The 19768-nt window shown below is 47.6% G+C and overlaps 1 protein-coding gene across 5 annotated transcripts in view; it reads left to right on the top strand.

Moving 5' to 3' along the window:
• The first annotated feature begins 9678 nt into the window (after positions 1–9678).
• Positions 9679–19768, top strand: part of SMARCA4 (SWI/SNF related BAF chromatin remodeling complex subunit ATPase 4) — an 813549-nt gene continuing 803459 nt past the window's right edge. For 2 of the 5 annotated variants that reach the window (XM_069231516.1, XM_069231512.1), the window contains exon 1: positions 9679–9809. The gene's annotated coding sequence lies outside the window, so the exon portion shown is untranslated. Of the gene's footprint in view, positions 9810–9968; positions 9986–19768 lie in introns of those variants that run through there. The other 3 variants (XM_069231517.1, XM_069231515.1, XM_069231514.1) reach the window with 2 other exon arrangements.

Here is a 19768-nt window from a genome sequence, read left to right as displayed (position 1 = left end):
GGTGTGTTTTGTGTGCCTACTTGTGTCCCCCCCTTTACTCTACAAAACCCCCCTGGTCTGCCCCCTAAGGACGCAGGTACTTATCTACTGGCAGACTGGAACCGGAGCACCCCTGTTCTATATTGGCGCCTATGTGTTTTGGGCAACTCTTTGACCTCTGCACCTGACCGGCCCTGAGCTGCTGGTGTGGTAACTTTGGGGTTGCCTTGAACCCCCAATGGTGGGCTGCCTATGCCCAGGAACTGAGACTAGTAAGTGTCTTACTTACCTCACAATCTAACCAATACTTACCTCCCCCAGGAACTGTTGATTTTTGCACTGTGTCTACTTTTAAAATAGCTTATTGCCATTTTAACAAAAACTGTATATGTTATTGCTCTAATTCAAAGTTCCTAACTTACCTGTGTGGAGTACCTTGCATTTTATGTATTTACTTCAAATCTTGACCCAGTGGTTCTAAAAAGAAATTAAGAAAATATATTTTTCTATATAAAACTATTGGCCTGGAGTCAAGTCTTTGAAGGTGTGTTTCTCATGTATTGCCTGTGTGTATACAACAAATGCTTAACACTACCCTCTGATAAGCCTACTGCTTGACCACACTAACACAAAATAGAGCATTGGAATTATCTAATTTTGCCACTATCTTACCTCTAAGGGGAACCCTTGCACTCTGTGGACATTATCTTTCACTTTGAGATAGGATATACAGAGCCAACTTCCTACAGGGTTCACTTGGGACATTTGGGATCTCCCTTCATGTGACCCTTCTGGTCACAAGCAAAGCACTTACTGTGCCTTGCCTCTGCAGGCTTTCCTGAAGAGGCCCATTGTTTCTTATCTTCTAGGGGGTGGAATTTCTTACCTGGGTTACTAGATTGGGGCCCTTTGGGAGACTTCTTTTGTTTACCCTTGTCCCCCCTCACTGTGCGGCTGGAACCCCTGCCACCCTCTGGCAGAATCTCCCCCATATACCTTTTTGTGGACTCTGGTACTCACTCAGCGGTCTGCCTCCATAGCAAGCTTCCTGGGGTCAGTCAGCTTACTATCGGTCAAGTTCTGGCACAGCTCTGCAAAACACAGACTAGACAAGTGCTCCCATGCAGTTAAGTTGTACAGCCCCCGAAAATCTGTCACATTACTGCCCTTCACCCAACCATCCAGTGCTCTGCAAAATGAATCTACACATTCTAACCAGGTCTGGGACTCAGTTTTCTTACTCTGCCCAAACTGATCCCTGTACTTGTCAGGAGTGAGACCATACCGAGTGAGAAAGGCCTCCTTCATGTCAACGTAGGTGAGTTTGTACCACTTACCCAAAGCTAGCAAAGTGTCCCTCCCCTCCTCTGTGAAGTGGTTTCACAATCCTGCCCCAAATTCTTCTCAGGGACCCCATTCATGTGGATGGATGCCTCATATCCCTAAAACCACCTCTGTATGTCATCTCCCTTCTTGCACTCTCTCCCTACCTTTTTAGCAATGTGCACAATTCTGTCTGACTGCCCTGATAAAATGCGGCCACCATCCTCACTGGACCTGCTCCTCACATCCAGCTCTTTCACTTTGAGCTCATGGTCCAAAAGCATCTTTCTTTCCTCCATGGCTCACTGCTCCCTCTGAGCCTCCATTTTTAATCTCTCCAACTCAATCTGGTGCCTCCTGGCTTCTCTCCTGTCCTCCATCTCCTCTGGAGTCAGGCCTTTTGATCCACCACTGCTGCTTGGCACAGGGGATACCTACCACCCCCCCACCCCCTGGCAGCTCCTGCACCCTCAGTACATCTTCCCTAGAATTTGTGTCAGCAGACTCCCCATTTGGATCCTCAGACTGCCCACTGGCAGCTCTGGCAGCTACCCAGGCCCTCAGCACCTTTTGTAGCTCCCTTTATTTGGTGAGGCCTCTGACCTGAACTTTGAGGTTGAGGTTTTTATAAACTGCCTTCAGTTCCTTCATGGTATAGGTTTCCACCCTATCCTCCTCTAAAACCAAATCCTGGGATGCAACTGAAAATGCTCTTGATTGAGACATGATGTCGTTGGAGTTTACTTGAACTCAAGATCAAAAATAGGTCAAAGAGAAAAAAATCAAAAACAAAGTTCTGTATGTGACACGTAATGGTCTGCGATATGGTAGTAGTGTACACCACTCACTGTGGCTCAAGTGCAAATGCAAGTCCTATCCTCACCGCTGACAACCAATGTTAGAAATGGGGTCTCTAGCTGGCAGTCAGTTTGCACACTGTCCAAGGTGGCACCCTCACTCTAGTCAGGATAAGGGAGATACCTGCTCAGATAACCCCTGCTCACCCCCTTGGTAGCTTGGCACGAGCAGTCAGGATTATCTCAGAAGCAATGTGCAAAGCATTTGCACATAACACACAGTAACACAATGAAAACACTACAAAAGGACACCACACCAGTTTTAGAAAAATAGCCAATATTTATCTATTTAAAACAAGACCAAATACGATAAAAACCCAACATTCAATAATAAAAATATGAATTCTGCAAGATTTACTCAACAATACAGTTCCTTGAAGTCAATAGCTCCACCTGGGACTATCACGGCGTTGTGATCAACAAAACTAACAGTTCAGGCCAGCCGTAGCGTCAGGGGCCAGCTACGGTGTCCGGAAGACCTGCAAACAATACCTTGGATTTGTACGGTGTTGTGATCCTTGCGGTGAGCTCCGGAGATGCAGCGTCGCTGACGTCGCTGACGTTGCGATGTCGGTTCCAGAGCCGGTGCAGGAGTCATCAGGCCACTGAAGTCATACGTGTTGCAGATCGAACCCTGGGCTGATGAAGTCAGCAGCGCTGGCATGGAGGGAGTCAGGGCTGCGGAGCAAAGCTGGACGATGCGATATGCGGTGCCCACCAGTCACGGTGCAGGCAGCGGCTCGGTGACGGCATCCAGCGGCATTGGTGGGACCAGGGCTGAGGTGTAAAGTGTGGCAGTGCAATGTGTGGTGTCCACAGACCATGGTGCAGGCAGTGTCATTATCATAGCGGAAGCACTGTCCTTGGTAAGCCCAAGCCAGCGGTGCGGAACAAGACAGTGCTTCGTGACCCTCATCAGCGGTGTCCACAGGCCACGGTGCAGGCAGGGATGCCTGGTGATGGCACTGGAGTTGATGGTGCTGGCGTCGATGGACCGGGGCTGCGGTGCGGGATGGTACTTCGTGGTCCTCATGAGCAGCGGCTCAGTGAAGTCATCTGAAGACGGCGGCGGTGAGACCAGAGTCACTGTGCAAGCAGGGCAGTGCGACTCTGTGTGGCGTTGGCAGGTCACGGTGCGGCCAGCGGCTTCATTGGCAGCATCGCAGTGGTTTCTCCTCTTGAACAGCACAAAACACACAGTTCCCAGTGCTGCAGGTCGAGGAAACTGAAGTCTTTGGTGTCCCTGAGACTTCCAACAGGAGGCAAGCTCTACTCCAAGCCCTTGGAGAACTTTCTCAAGCAGGACACACAGCAAAGTTCACCCCTTGCACTCTTTTCAGGCAAAAGCAGCAACTGGAGGCCAGTCCAGCAAAGCAACACAGCAAAGGGACAGTACTTCTCCTTCAGCTCTTCTCCTGGGCAGAGATTCCTCTTGATTCCAGAAAAATTCTAAAAGTCTGGGGGTTTGGGTCTTCTTCTTATACCCCTTTCTGCCTTTGAAGTTTTCAAACTTCAAAGCAAAGACTCAAATGTTTGCCAGATCCTTCCTTGTCTCTCCAGTCCTCCATTACCAGCCTGTCGCACCCACTGACTTCGTGACTGACAACCACGTAGTCACCATTCCAAACATAAAATTCCATTAAACATTCCTTAAGGATACACTACAACAGAAACAGGAATACAAGTTCCAGGTTTCAAAGATAAAACTTGGACTGAAGCAACACGCCACGCATGGACCTGGGAAACTTGGCAGCTATGCAGGGGACTCCGACTGAATGTCCAGATCGCACATCTAAGCCTATATAATAGATGCATGATGGCGATGCATCTCAACAACCTCGTAGTAGCCAATCTGGCAGACAAGTGTGAGCGCCTTGGTAACTCATTGAGGCAATATGAAGCCAATGTTGTTTGTACTTATCAAAGGGGGAAATGTTGTCTTCTTGATATCATGCACGTTAGGTCCCTTGCAGTCCTGAGTGGACTTGTTAGTGTGTCTGACCTTATTTGGTTTCTTATCTTTAATTTATAAGGTTAGAGGTTCGATGGACCTTTTGACTACGCTTAGAATAAATCCCACCATAAGAGTCTTTTCCAGTACCAATCAATAACAATAGCAATCAATTGTATCAATAATCATTTGGAGTCAGTAACCTGAAACACCATGACCCCTTTGGCCATGAATAACCTCCCCTTTCTGTAAAGGTTAGAATGTTTAGTTTCCTATATTAACTATGCTAATATCACATAACTTTGGCCCTCATTATGACATTGACGGTCAGTTGACCGCCACGCCAGTGATGGTGGTATACCGTCGCCAGGCTGGTGGTATACTGTTGCCAGGCTGGCGGTAATGACCGCCAAATTATCACCATGGAGGTGATCCCTCCCATAGACAGCCAAAGTACCACCCCAACCCCAGTGCGGTAAAACCACTGGTCACGGCGGTAGCCACCTACAGGCAGGAGGAAGACAAGGATCCGCCCACCATAATATGACATAGCAGACCACCAGGATTTCCGGGGCGTTAGCACTGCCAACAAAAGCCTGATGGAAACACATCATTTAAAAGGAGACAGTCACCTCCAGGGACACAAAGGAGTTTGCGGTTGCCATGGAACCTGAACTTGCAGTCTTCCCAATGCTGTACTACGCAACGGCAGTCCAGGAGCAGCAACACTGATGACAACAGTGAGTACAGCCACCTAGCACACAAGGGAGCGAGGGGAGAGTGACACACACGCACAACACACAACACACACCACACTCCCAAAACGATCCGCAGAGTCAATCGTCAGCAACAGAACCCAGGAGTAAAGAAAGCTAGGACACATACCTCTGGTCCAACCACTGTAATCATATTGGATAATAAGCGTGAAGTCAATTAAACAAAAAAAAACATATTTACAGGCAGGGCCATTGGGCAGTCCAAAGTTCGAAAATGCCACAGGGCAACGTCCAAGGCCCAACTTCACTCCTGACAGCCCAGTCACTCCACTGGGCAGGGGCATCATTGAGATGGTAGGTAGGCACCTCAGGGTGCAGGGAGTGAGGGGGATTTCTTCTTGGGAGGCGGATCCTTGGGCTTGGCTTTGGGAGGGGGTGGGTCCTTGGCCTTTTGTGTTATGGGTGGAGGAGTGGCCTTGGGACGAGGGGCCGGAGTGCCACTCTTTTGCACCTTAGTGGCAGGAGTACTCTTAGGGGTAGGTACGTGAGTCGACTTGGAGCTGGAGGTACTGGGCTGAGGAGGTGAGACTTTTCCCTTATGGGCAGGACGGGGGGTGGAGGAGGGAAGAGGTCAAGGCGGGAAAGGAAAAGCTTCTTAAAACCAATGGGGTGTGGTGTGGGAGGAAGAATGGGAGTGGAGGTAGAGGGAGTGGTTGTTGGAGGAGGAGGTGTGTTGGACTTGGGTGCAGGTGCATGGACATTGTGGATGAGTTGGAGGACTGTTGGGTGTCTGAATGGGAGCCTTTATGTGTTTTTGGGGGTCAGACAGGTGGTGGTGTGTGGGGTGTATGTCTGCTGGTCTGCTGTTGTGGTGACTGTGGGCAATGCTATACAGGTGGCAGGATTTGGGACTGTTGATGCAGTGCATGCAGGTGTGAGTGCTGATGTGACTATGAGGGAGGAGGAGGATGGGGAGACAGTGGAGGCAGTGGCTGTTGTGTGTGCATCTGTATGTTGGCTGTGTGTGTGCTTGTGGAGTGAGGTGTGGTGCCTGTATTTGTGCGAGTCCCGTCTGTTGTGGTGGGTGCATGCCTGTCAGAATGTGTGCGTGGGATGGGTTGGGGGAGAGGAGACAGGGAAGAGGTAGCTGGAGGAAGGACGGAAGAAATAGGGACACTGGCTGACGTCAGAGAGGAGGACAGAGCCTGAAACGATCTCTGTAGGGCTGCCAAGCCACCGTGAATGCCCTCCAGGTAGGCATTACATTGCTGCATCTGGGATGCCAGCCCCTGGACGGCATTCACTATGGTTGACTGCCCTACACAGATGGATCTCAGGAGGTCAACAGCCTCCTCACTGAGGACAGCAGGGCTGACTGTGGCAGGGCCTGAGGTGACTGGGGTAAATGAGACACCCACCCTCCTGGGTGAGAGGGCACGGCCAACTGGGTGGGGTAGTACGGGTGGTGGCAGAAGATCCTGTAGCTGGGCTGGTCCACAGGGGTCCGCCACCACCAGGGAGCTTCCATCTGAGTTGGAATCAGAGTCAGTTGTATCAGCTCCAGTCTCCCCGGTGGTGCTCCCATCGCCCTTCAACCCACTGGTCCCCCTGTCGTTGGTGGACTCTGCCTCCTGGGTCCTGTAGGCTGCAGCTCCTTCATTCGCCGGTGCCCCTGCTCCTTTGCCAGATGATGCTAATGCACACATGGACAGAATGACAAAAGGAGAGGGGTTGGAGAAACATAGGGAGCACAGGGTCAATCACAGCACCAACAGCACAGATGGCAGACACATCACAATCAATCCCTGGGACTTACAGTGCGCAGAATGGACCACACTGACAAACCATTGCCTAGGTAGTACAGCAGGAAGGAACCCAAACACTACCATCTGCACACCTACTGGGACCAACTAAGCCCTGTCTGACATGGCATGCTAGCTACCTAGCAATACAAAAAATGGATACCATCCTACATAGCTAAGCAGGACCACACAGGAATGGCCAAACCAGCACATTGAGGCATTCACTGACTAGAACCTTGTACCCAAATCCCATGCCAGGCAAGAAGAAAGTGAATACCACACACTGTACTCACCCCCTTGTGGCTGCTGTGCTGCCCTCAAGTGCCCATCCAACTCAGGATTAGCCACCGCCAGAATGCGGGCCATTAGGAGGGTCAAGTTCCAACGGGCACCCCTCCCTCGTTGGGAGGCTGTCCTCAGCTGGGCCTCCGCAGTCTTCTGGCCCAGCGTCTCAGGTCCTCCCACTGTTTCCTGCAGTGGGTGCTCCGCCGGCTATGGACCCCCCAGGGTCTGCATGTCCTTGGGAATGGCATGCCACAACCCCTTCTTCTAATGGGCGCTGACCTGCAGGAGAAACAGACAGAAAGACACCATGAATCATACAATTCAGCCTGTCACACGAATGGCCTACATAATGCATTTGCCCCTAATCAAGCACACACATGACCCGTACCTCTGCAGTCACATTGCCTGAAGTCATATACCCCAAATGACACACTGCTAGCACACACATACATCTACATGCAGCCATGTTGCATGCAACATACCTATGATGTACTCACCTGTTGGTCTGGAGGCCCATACAACTGCCCATACAGGGGTAGGACCTCATCCACCAGCCTCTCCAACTCCTCAGACGTGAAGGCTGGGGCCCTTTCCCCTGTGGCACGGGCCATGGCAGGTTCCAGACACAGATCACAGCAGCACACGTAGTGGAGATGTTGTTCAATGGAAAGTCAGGAATTAATGAAGTGGTAGAAAGAAAATGGCAGTCACGTCTGCGGAGGTGAACACCGTCACCGCCGGCATTGATCATCATTGGTTCCTGTACTCCATAGAGCCCAATGTTAGCCAATTCGGAATTGCACGCCGGTGCAGACCACCTTCCGCCATGACGCCTAACGCCAGTGGAGTGAGGTCACTTTCACCTGTCCCTGCATTCAGGACAGGCTGTTGCCATTTCCTACTGGTAGTACTAATGTTTAGAATTCATATGTGCGTGATTGGGAGTCGATTGTACACACCTTGACAATTCTAGTGTCCTACATACATACACGCTCTGTGTACTATGATGATGTGTGTTCATAGGTCCTGTTGTCACACTCATTTTACTTTTGACTCACTTAGATAACAACCACTGCGGAGGAATAGGAGGAGGAGGCAAGCACCCATGTACAGAGACCTTGTAGACTTGGCTACACTAGAGGACAGGCACATCATGCTCACCTATCCTCTGGACAGGGCCACAATCACAGAGCTGTGTAGACAATTGTTGCATGATCTGCTACCAGCTATCCGTTGTACCACAGTAATTCCCTCTCTTGTGCAGATACTGTCAGTGCTCCATTTCCTGGCAACTGGTTCTTTCCAGGTGACTGTGGGCTTGGCTGCAGGAATGTCACAGCCAATGTTCTTGATTGTGCTTGGAAGGGTTTTGGCTGCCATGCTCAAACACGTGTGCAGCTACATCTCATTCCCTCAGAGTGAAGATTTTCCCCCCTGGGGAGCAGCCATTGCCCAAGGAGCCGCTCCCCTTATGCGTATATGAAGGGCAAAAAAAAAAAAAACTCCCTGGTGTCTAGTGGGCATTTCTGTTGCCCGATCGCATTGTGATCAGGCAGCAGAAATGCTGAGAGAAACATCAAAGGAAATGAAAGGCCTCTCCTTTCCTTTGATGCTTCTCTCACCCCCTCCACGTGATCGGAGGAGAAATGCTAAAGCATTCATTTCACGTGCTGACGATATCAGATGTCAGGGGGGAGTCTGGAGGGGTCGCAATGGTGGAAGGGAAAGCGATTCCCCTTCTATCCCTGGCCAGGGGAGGGGGTGCTTGGCCATCGAGCTCCCCCAGAGGCTTCATAGCAGGACGTAACAGTTACGTCCTCGGCAGTGCTTGACATGGCAAAATAGAAGTGCAGGTACTCTGTACGTGATTACATGCTTGTTTCTGAGAAGTGCTGGTACTCTCCAATTAAAAGTATTACGTTTTTCTTGAGAAGTGCAGGTACTCTACCTGTCAAAATAAAAAAGTGTCAGTACTGAGTACCGGACAGTTCTGGCCCATTTAAAACACTGGTCCTCGGCACCGAGCAGTGCAAACGAGGACGTAACCGTTAGGTCCTAAGCACCGAGGGGTTAAGGTGTAGATATAAAAGTTATGATGCAATGCATGCAGGAGTGCAATAGTAAGTTGAAGAATAAAGACGTCTGTTACAGAACTCCATGTGGCTTTTTCACTTACATGATCTCAGGCTGACACTTCAAAAGTCTTGTAAGCACAGCTAGTAAGAACTGTAAAAAATGCATTTACAATTGTTTTCTTTTAAGTTTTCTGTTTAATGTATGTACTGATAAGGTGAAACCTAAATGTTATTGCCCACACGCCAAACTCAAAATCAGGCCAACTATCTTTATTGCTCGGCCTTCGCAAATGCTGTCCGTCGTTTATTGCTTAAGCTTGGGACACTGAGACTTATGCTCTGCAGTTTCCTTTTTTCTCTCTAAAGAGGTTTTGACGGCAAAATGGCGTCTTGCACAGCAGCAGTATGACAACGCATGCGTAGCTTTCTCTGCGAGTACATTGAATCGTACACAGGTTCGTATACGCCTGCGTATATTTAGCATAGTGAGGTTGATTCCCGTCCTTGGCAGCGGCCATAGCGGTGTCAGGCGACCGTCGGGTTTGCCTTTTGTGTTCCAGGCTGGCAGTAGGTGGGTCATACCTGATCAAGTCACTTCTTCCCAGGAAACACCCCAAAAAAATGGGCACGCGCAGCCTGACTCCAACATGGCCGCCGCTTAAGAGGCGGCCCCGCCCCCGTGCGCGGGCTAGTGGCTGTGCGAGCGTTGAGGAGGAGGGAGCGCGAGGAGCAGGGGCACAGAGGCGGCCCTTTGTTTGAGACCGGCTTTCACACCGCCACCAGGGGCCGCGCAGTGAACCGGGTGCCCCTACCCTCGGACGGTAAGAACCGCCTCTTCTCAGCCCATTCATTTCAGTGTTGCTCATGGGACTCCGTGCCTCGGCAGAAGTGGGGGATGGGCTGTTACTTGAGCTCTTACTATAGGGCATTGATTACTTTTGCTGGATGTTATATTCCGGATTCCGGCATTATTATTACACTGATAGTATGACTCAGGGTAGGGTATTTGTGCATTATGATTTCTAAGCTTATTTCCTGTGTGTAGTGGAATTAATTGCAAATTGGGGTTAGGGGCATTTTGCTCGCAGGTTGATTAAGTTGATGTTTAGTGGAATATAACTTCCCTCGGGGGACACGTGGGAACTTTAATATCCATACCGCAGGGTGTTAGTACTCTCGAGGAAAGGAGGAAGTAATCTTTCGTGCATTGGATAAGGACTATTTGCCCTCAAAGTGGATGATGTACTTTTCAGATATGACTGATCACTGTCGGAGTAGGAGCTTCCCTGCCCTCGTGAGGTGATATACTGCACCGATTTATAGACATATTACTATGTGGGCAGATATTGCATGGGGGTTCAGCATTCGTTACTTTCAATATAGCCTTACCTGTAGGGTATGTATTGCTCTGAGGCCGGAGTATGCAACACGGTGGAGTTTGGACCTTATTGTGTTCTTTGTGATATTTTTAACATTTGAAAGAGAGGGAGGGTATAGACTGTAGTACTCTGATGTCTAAGGGTTAGGTTTTCTGAAAGCCCCTCCCCCCCCTTTGAAGGCCTTAGTTGTTTTGAGGCTGGGTCCATTATTACTCTGAAGAAAAGGGATTTTATAACTGAAGATGACATAATAGCCGGAGGGAAATGTAATCCGGCACCGAGTGGTAACCTACTTTGGGAGTAAGTGGCCGCTGAAGTGCTGACTTGAGATTCCAGATGGTTTACAATGGGCAGGCAGTACAAAAGTTAATATAAATAAAAGTCGTACTTTTTTTTAACAGACGTGTCTTGAATTTCTTTTTGGATTAAGATAGGTTAGATACAATTAAAATGTCAAGGATTTTAGTCCCGATACTGGTTGAGTAGATGAAGAAGGTCTGCTTTTTGGTTGTCCCTTTATTGCATTTGTGCATCTCCAGCTTGCCTTATGATGAAGTGCTGACTAGATGAGGCTGTTAGTTTTGTGCTGGTGGTACTCCACTTTCTTCATAATGGATCATTCCTTTGTTTTCTTGGCAATTTGCTCTTTGAAAGAGAGGCAAGTATTGACTGTCAATCAGAGTGATTTTGCATTGGTTCTCGGGGTAGTACCACCCAGGTTCATGTCACAAAGCTAAGATTGACCCTGTGGTTGTTTGGTGCTGCAGGTGAAAGTCTGTTTTTAGTAGGTTTAGGTTTTACCTAGCTGTGGATTAGCTCATGGCAGATTTTAGGTAATTGAATATTGTCAATTTAAGAGTTTTGAGATGATATGCATATTGGTGGAACATGATGCTGTTGTTGGTATATATGGATCCAAATGGTACCATGTAAGTAGTGAAAATTGTGGATGAATGATAATTTGCAGATTTGGGTTTAGTGGATTCAGTTGGTGTGGATTTTTAGTCTGATGTTTTAACAAGTGTCCTGAACTAAGGCTAAATGCCTTCATGGTGTGCGGTTTGCTTCTCTAGAGTAGCTGCTGCATCCTACCTTGTCAGTGAGGCCTTTTACTCTAAGATTCAGTTTTAATTGCTCTGAATACGAATGAAAAATTTGTTTTTGTTTTCTGATGCCTGAATTTCTAGTCCTCTTCATCCAGTGCATTATATTTAGGATTGAGGGGTTAATTGGTCCAACCCTGAGGGATTTATTCCTTTGTGTTGGGGAACTGATCTGACTCTGACCTGGCATGGGTCTGCCGTGAAGCAAGTCTGGGGTACCATTATTAGTTTGATGGTTAAGGAAGGGTTCTAAGAATACAGGGTGGTGTTTTAGAGTGTATTCCTCGGCAAAAGAGGCTTATTGCCTTCAGGACGGGGCTTTATCCCTCTAAGGATACAGTTTTATAACTGTGAATGGTCTTTTAGCTCATTGGCAATGAGTTACTATACTGAGGATGGAGATTTTATGCCTTCGAGGGGATTTAGTAGTTGGGTGCTAATTGGACTTGGTGTGTGTAGGAAGTTGGCTCTGTATGTGCTATTTCAAAGTAAGGAATAGCATGCACAGAGTCCAAGGGTTCCCCTTAGAGGTAAAATAGTGGTAAAAATAGATAATACTAATGCTCTATTTTGTGGTAGTGTGGTCGAGCAGTAGGCTTATCCAAGGAGTAGTGTTAAGCATTTGTTGTACATACACATAGACAATAAATGAGGTACACACACTCAGAGACAAATCCAGCCAATAGGTTTTGTTATAGAAAAATATCTTTTCTTAGTTTATTTTAAGAACCACAGGTTCAAATTCTACATGTAATATCTCATTTGAAAGGTATTGCAGGTAAGTACTTTAGGAACTTTAAATCATAAAAATTGCATGTATACTTTACAAGTTATTGACAAATAGCTGTTTTAAAAGTGGGCACTTAGTGCAATTTTCACAGTTCCTAGGGGAGGTAAGTATTTGTTAGGTTAACCAGGTAAGTAGGACACTTACAGGGCTTAGTTCTTGGTCCAAGGTAGCCCACCGTTGGGGGTTCAGAGCAACCCCAAAGTCACCACACCAGCAGCTCAGGGCCGGTCAGGTGCAGAGTTCAAAGTGGTGCCCAAAACGCATAGGCTAGAATGGAGAGAAGGGGGTGCCCCGGTTCCGGTCTGCTTGCAGGTAAGTACCCGCGTCTTCGGAGGGCAGACCAGGGGGGTTTTGTAGGGCACCGGGGGGGACACAAGCCCACACAGAAATTTCACCCTCAGCGGCGCGGGGGCGGCCGGGTGCAGTGTAGAGACAAGCGTCGGGTTCGCAATGTTAGTCTATGAGAGATCTCGGGATCTCTTCAGCGCTGCAGGCAGGCAAGGGGGGGATTCCTCGGGGAAACCTCCACTTGGGCAAGGGAGAGGGACTCCTGGGGGTCACTTCTCCAGTGAAAGTCCGGTCCTTCAGGTCCTGGGGGCTGCGGGTGCAGGGTCTCTCCCAGGCGTCGGGACTTTAGGTTCAAAGAGTCGCGGTCAGGGGAAGCCTCGGGATTCCCTCTGCAGGCGGCGCTGTGGGGGCTCAGGGGGGACAGGTTTTGGTACTCACAGTATCAGAGTAGTCCTGGGGTCCCTCCTGAGGTGTTGTATCGCCACCAGCCGAGTCGGGGTCGCCGGGTGCAGTGTTGCAAGTCTCACGCTTCTTGCGGGGAGCTTGCAGGGTTCTTTAAAGCTGCTGGAAACAAAGTTGCAGCTTTTCTTGGAGCAGGTCCGCTGTCCTCGGGAGTTTCTTGTCTTTTCGAAGCAGGGGCAGTCCTCAGAGGATGTCGAGGTCGCTGGTCCCTTTGGAAGGCGTCGCTGGAGCAGGATCTTTGGAAGGCAGGAGACAGGCCGGTGAGTTTCTGGAGCCAAGGCAGTTGTCGTCTTCTGGTCTTCCTCTGCAGGGGTTTTTTCAGCTAGGCAGTCCTTCTTCTTGTAGTTGCAGGAATCTAATTTTCTAGGGTTCAGGGTAGCCCTTAAATACTAAATTTAAGGGCGTGTTTAGGTCTGGGGGGTTAGTAGCCAATGGCTACTAGCCCTGAGGGTGGGTACACCCTCTTTGTGCCTCCTCCCAAGGGGAGGGGGTCACAATCCTAACCCTATTGGGGGAATCCTCCATCTGCAAGATGGAGGATTTCTAAAAGTCAGAGTCACCTCAGCTCAGGACACCTTAGGGGCTGTCCTGACTGGCCAGTGACTCCTCCTTGTTTTTCTCATTATTTTCTCCGGCCTTGCCGCCAAAAGTGGGGCCTGGCCGGAGGGGGCGGGCAACTCCACTAGCTGGAGTGTCCTGCTGGGTTGGCACAAAGGAGGTGAGCCTTTGAGGCTCACCGCCAGGTGTGACAATTCCTGCCTGGGGGAGGTGTTAGCATCTCCACCCAGTGCAGGCTTTGTTACTGGCCTCAGAGTGACAAAGGCACTCTCCCCATGGGGCCAGCAACATGTCTCGGTTTGTGGCAGGCTGCTAAAACTAGTCAGCCTACACAGATAGTCGGTTAAGTTTCAGGGGGCACCTCTAAGGTGCCCTCTGGGGTGTATTTTACAATAAAATGTACACTGGCATCAGTGTGCATTTATTGTGCTGAGAAGTTTGATACCAAACTTCCCAGTTTTCAGTGTAGCCATTATGGTGCTGTGGAGTTCATGTTTGACAAACTCCCAGACCATATACTCTTATGGCTACCCTGCACTTACAATGTCTAAGGTTTTGTTTAGACACTGTAGGGGTACCATGCTCATGCACTGGTACCCTCACCTATGGTATAGTGCACCCTGCCTTAGGGCTGTAAGGCCTGCTAGAGGGGTGTCTTACCTATACTGCATAGGCAGTGAGAGGCTGGCATGGCACCCTGAGGGGAGTGCCATGTCGACTTACTCGTTTTGTCCTCACTAGCACACACAAGCTGGCAAGCAGTGTGTCTGTGCTGAGTGAGAGGTCTCCAGGGTGGCATAAGACATGCTGCAGCCCTTAGAGACCTTCCTTGGCATCAGGGCCCTTGGTACTAGAAGTACCAGTTACAAGGGACTTATCTGGATGCCAGGGTCTGCCAATTGTGGATACAAAAGTACAGGTTAGGGAAAGAACACTGGTGCTGGGGCCTGGTTAGCAGGCCTCAGCACACTTTCAATTGTAAACATAGCATCAGCAAAGGCAAAAAGTCAGGGGGCAACCATGCCAAGGAGGCATTTCCTTACAGTGTGCGTGTATGGTCTAGTACTTGATGTTTAAGGATTTAATGCTCAGAACATAACGCTTAATACCCTCCAATCTGAGGTGTGTTACTCTATAATTGCTGCTTATTTATTTGCTACAATACCAATAGTGATTCCCCGCAAACTGTTTGTAGAACTGAATTTTCTGATGGTGAAACTAACACAGTGAGTGAGCAGGCGCAGAGTGGCAATGACTAAGTTACTCATGTCTGTTACAGATGGGGGATTGGCGGCCCCTGACCTCAAACTATACCTCCTAGCACCCAACCTCAAATCAATGGCTGAACATACGACTAAACCCTGAAGGGTAGATACCTAAGGGCACTCCACCCCTCGACAAACTACTTCCGATCCTTCTGACTCCCAAAAACTCCTCATGGGCAGAATGGGAGAACTCCATGCAATCCGTCACTGCTGGCTGTGTTGCCTACAGCACACCCACACCTTACACCAAACTCTCCGAACTTGCTGCTGCAGGCCTTGGGTCAATAACCAGGTCAGGAAGCTTAGGGGGGAATGATGGAATGGGCAACATAAGGTATGACTTGTATATGTGATCTTTTCAGAGGTGGTGAATTGCTGTCCTTTCAAGCAATGATAGAAACTTATGAACTTCCCCAGGACAGTTCCTACTACACCGCACTATGATGATAAGAAACCACTGGAGAAAAGGAGCGATTGAACCTCCGGCCTACCTAAGTAGTGGCATACTTAGCACAACAACCTGTAAAAAAAACAAGCAATTACGCACTTGTATCAGGCTCTCAGGGCGAATGTTATTACATTTGTAAATGAGCTACGTCAAAAATGGGAGGAGGATATGGAACTCCTGTTAAGACACCCAATGGGCCACAATCCTTGCTAATACATACGTCATGTCTCGCAACACCAGGTGCAAACTGATCAATTACCATTATTTACATAGAATTCACCTAACCCCTGGTAAACTTATGTGAACCAGTGGGCTACAAATGTTTGGTGCCCGCGATGTGAGACACACATGGCAGAAATGATCCATATGGTGTGGAACTGCCCTCAACTAGGAGACCCCTGTGATGGAGTAATAGCTTGCATCAATGATGTGACGGACAGAACACTCTCTTGCACTGCAATGACCTACCTACTGGGAGGATTCACTCGACCAGCCAAGCATAAGATAACTTTATTTATATATCTAGCCCTACGCCTGGTGAAACAAGAGATTACAATGAAATGCTGCCATGAGCCCTTTGGTACACAAGTGGAAAGAGAACCTTATGATATGGGCGGAATATGAGGTGGCGGTACTCTTCCAAGAGACAAGGAGGGGGCAGAAGACCGTAGATACAGCAGGAGCCTGGGATGTTCTAGTAGAATGCTTAAAAACCCAGATATTGAATCCCCTGACTGTTCCATAGCTCAGGATCAGGACTACAGAAAACCAGCTGAGTAGCTATGCAGTTGGTCTTTGAACAGGGGAGGAGATGTCTGGAATGCTTTCAGCTTTGGCTGCACCTACTGAGGTGAAAAACTACAGACTACGTTTCTCTGCTGATGAAGTGATGAACCAAGAAACACGTGCCCAGAGAAGAATGAAAATTTAAGGCCAGGAATAATGAAAATGTCAAAAGAATTTACTGTAAGTTGCTGGCTTTGTCATATTCCCTAATACATAACTGTTGGGAGTGTGCTTCCATAGACGACAACCCTTGTTTGCATTGAATTACTGGCCTGTCCAGCTGGGAAGGCAGCACCAGTGCCTACAGGAGCAGGTCTGTGTGATTTAATGGACTGTTTCATTTTGAGCAGCATGTTGGGGCACTTTCAGCAAACCTGGTGATTTTACATTGAATCTGCCTACTTTAGGTAATGAACTCGTTTTTTATTATTTCGCTTGGCTCCAGCTACTCTCTTGGGAAAAAATTATAAAATGTGCAGGACTACCTTTACCAGAATGCACTTTTCAACTCACTTTAGAGGCCCACTGGGCAGAACTGGTATTTAACAGACTAATCAAGTGCCTGCAATTAAAATCAGCTGAGCAGCCATGAATTTGGTCTTTGAACAAGGGAGGAGATGTCTGGAACGTTTTCAGCATTGGCTGCACCTACTGAGGTGAAACACTACAGACTATGTTTCTCTGCTGATGAAGGGATGAACCCAGAAACACATGTCCAGAGATGAATGAAAATATAAGGTCAGAAATAATGAAAATGTCAAAAGAATTCACTGTAAGTTGCAGGCTTTGCCATAATCCTAATACATAACCTGTTGGGAGTGCGCTTTCATAGAGGACAACCCTTGTTTGTATATCTATCTATCTAGATGTGGAGGCCGAGGGTACAGGAAGTGGCGCTAAGTGTTGTTGGAGTTTGGGCTACAAACATGTGCCAATACAACCACAAGGAATAACAATACATGATTTCCTGTACTTTGACCAAAAACTGTGATCAAAATGTACTATATGCATTGCAGAAGAAGAAACCTTCTATGTAGCATGGCCATGATTTGTATTAAAGAAGAAGCACATGTGTAAAAGCAATACAAAACTGTTAAAAAAAAAAAAATACCTGTGGGTTATTGCCCTTCCGACGTGGACTATTTCATGCTGTGGATTGCACTTTATTACCATATACATGGGGACTTTATAAAGTAGGATAGTGATTTAGTAATCATGAAAATAATAGCTGTACTGCTCTGAAAACTGGGGTCATGTATTCTTTGATTAAGGACAGGGGGTCTTTTATTTGAAGCCTGGAGGATTTAGTGCTCATGGGTCAGTGGTTTATTGGGTTTGGGATTCAGGATGCTTTCCGTTTTGGAGCAAGACTGGTGATGTTGTAGTACCCAGATGTTTAAAAATGTAGTGGTCTGAGTATAATGCCTTCAGTGCCAGCTGTTTATTACTCCTATGATACAGCGTTATCATTTGAAGGGTGTTTGTAGTACTGACACAGTGGTGTTATCCAGTCACTAGTCAGCCTCTAGTACACTGTAGGCAGTGGGTTAGCACATTGAGGATAAATGGGCTATTACCCTGGGGTTTGTTGTTATTGTTCTTAGGACAAGTATTTAGAAATTCTGTGGTTATAGTTTAATAACGATCATGGTGATGTTATTACTTTGATGTCTTTCTTAGGATGAAACAAGGTATGGCTTTGGTGCTCTGAGGTTGGGCGAGAGAGCTTTATTATGGGGAGAATTTGGGCAGGGCTCGTTAATCAGAAGATGGTGAATTATTAATACAAGTGTTCACTCTTCCGTAGCACGAGTCCTAGGCTTTACTCCTGTGCACTAGCAGTGGACTGACTGTATTACTCACTGTGAAGCATGGGTGCTCTCTCACACCTTGTGCTGCTCATGGTGTCAGATGACCCATATGTTGTTCTAATATCAGTGGCAGGTTTATGGCTTACCACATGCCAATCTAAGACGTAGAACCTTTCTTTATACTTACGCCGTCTAAAAAGTAGACTGAAATAGTGTGTACACTAATGCTTTTTCATCTGTAAGATTTAGTTTTATGGGGACATGCATTTCGTAAATATGACAAGTGTGCAATACTTAAGTCAGTATCTGCCAGAGAGGATCATAGTAAATGGGTTGTGTGTTGCCAATCAATCAAAAAAGTGTTTATTTAGACCATAAGTCTTTTAACAGCACAAAACATACAAACATGAAAACTTTGTATAAAAACATTCTCCTAAATAGCATACAAAAATAAGATAAAAATATAACCTCCCATAATAACGTTTTTTGCAGTGATCATAAATCTCCCTACGGCACATACTACATCCAGGAAGCGCATATCGGTTAGAAGTACCACAGCCTGCGCTTGATTCCTCATGCAATATGTTAAATAAATCGGGTGTAAAATGTTTTTTGGGAGAGGCAGAACTGTTTTACTTTTAGACAGTCCATTTAAATGTGCAAATTAATGCATTTTGTCCTCAATTCACATGTACATTTATCCTCCGAATCGATCACTGCCGATTTTTATCTCTGCATTGGCATAACATGGATTGATTATAATCCTCAGCCTTAGCAATTTGTATCTAAGTCAGAGGTTTGGTACTAAATCCACATATGGAAACCATACTTCATTTTGCCAAGAGTTGAGCATAAACTGGGCCAAGTTTTTACCCTCTACTGCAGATCTTCTTATCTGCACAGTTCCTTACCTGGTGCCCTGAGTTCACTCTTCAAGGCATTTATTTGTACATTCTGAGGGGTACAACTTAACCTTAATATACCCACAGATATCCTCCAAGATGTTTCTAACACCGTTAATCCATTTCAGTTCACTTTCCCTAACCTCATTTGCACACCTTAGAGGGACCTTTTGCTCCTCTCCAGCACTCAAATGTTGCCAAAATCTGATTGTGTGGGTTATGTGTTGTGGTAAATGGTATTATATAGTATACTGCCAGTGACACACATATGACATTACATTGCCTCCTATGGTTTTGAGTTTTTCCTTTGGACTATTTTTGGTCTTGAGTTCAAGTGAACTCCAACGACATCATGCCTGTCAAGAGCATCATCAGTGGCATCCCAGGATGTGGTTTTTGAGGAGGATAGGTTGGAAACCTACACCGTGAAGGAACTGAATGCAGTTTGCCAACGTAATTACGTGGGAGCACTTGCTTAGTCTGTGTTTTGCAGAGCTGCGCCAGTACTTGACTAATAGTAAGCTGACTGACCCCAAAAAGCTTGCTATAGAGGCGGACCTCTGGGTGAGTACCAGGGTCCACAATAAGGTGTATGGGGGAGACTCTGCCAAAAGTGGGCAGGGTCCCCAACAGAGGGAGGTCAAGAGAGACACAGACAGGTCCCAGGATAAGGGGGGGATAAAAAGGGTCACAGGCCCCTTCTGACAGGAAGGAGGGAGGTTCTGGTGGGCGGTGCCAGGGCACCCCATTTTCAACCCTGGTGCATTGAGTGTTCTCAGTTAGGGCACATGAAAAGGGACTATGTCTGTCCTAAGACAACCCCCACTGGTGGCCCCTCTACGGAAGTGGCCAGTGTGGCCTTGGGGGAGGTAGCCCCAGGGGCAGGTCCATAGACCATGCCATGATTAAATACCTTAGTTGGGAGGTGGACTCATAGGATGAGTTTGGTGATCCCTGAGGGTGGAAGTTGTCACTTCCACCAGGTGAC

This window comes from Pleurodeles waltl, chromosome 4_2 (assembly GCF_031143425.1).
Source record: "Pleurodeles waltl isolate 20211129_DDA chromosome 4_2, aPleWal1.hap1.20221129, whole genome shotgun sequence".
NCBI classification, from domain to species: Eukaryota; Metazoa; Chordata; class Amphibia; order Caudata; family Salamandridae; genus Pleurodeles; species Pleurodeles waltl.
This window is presented reverse-complemented; position numbering and strand designations above follow the sequence as displayed.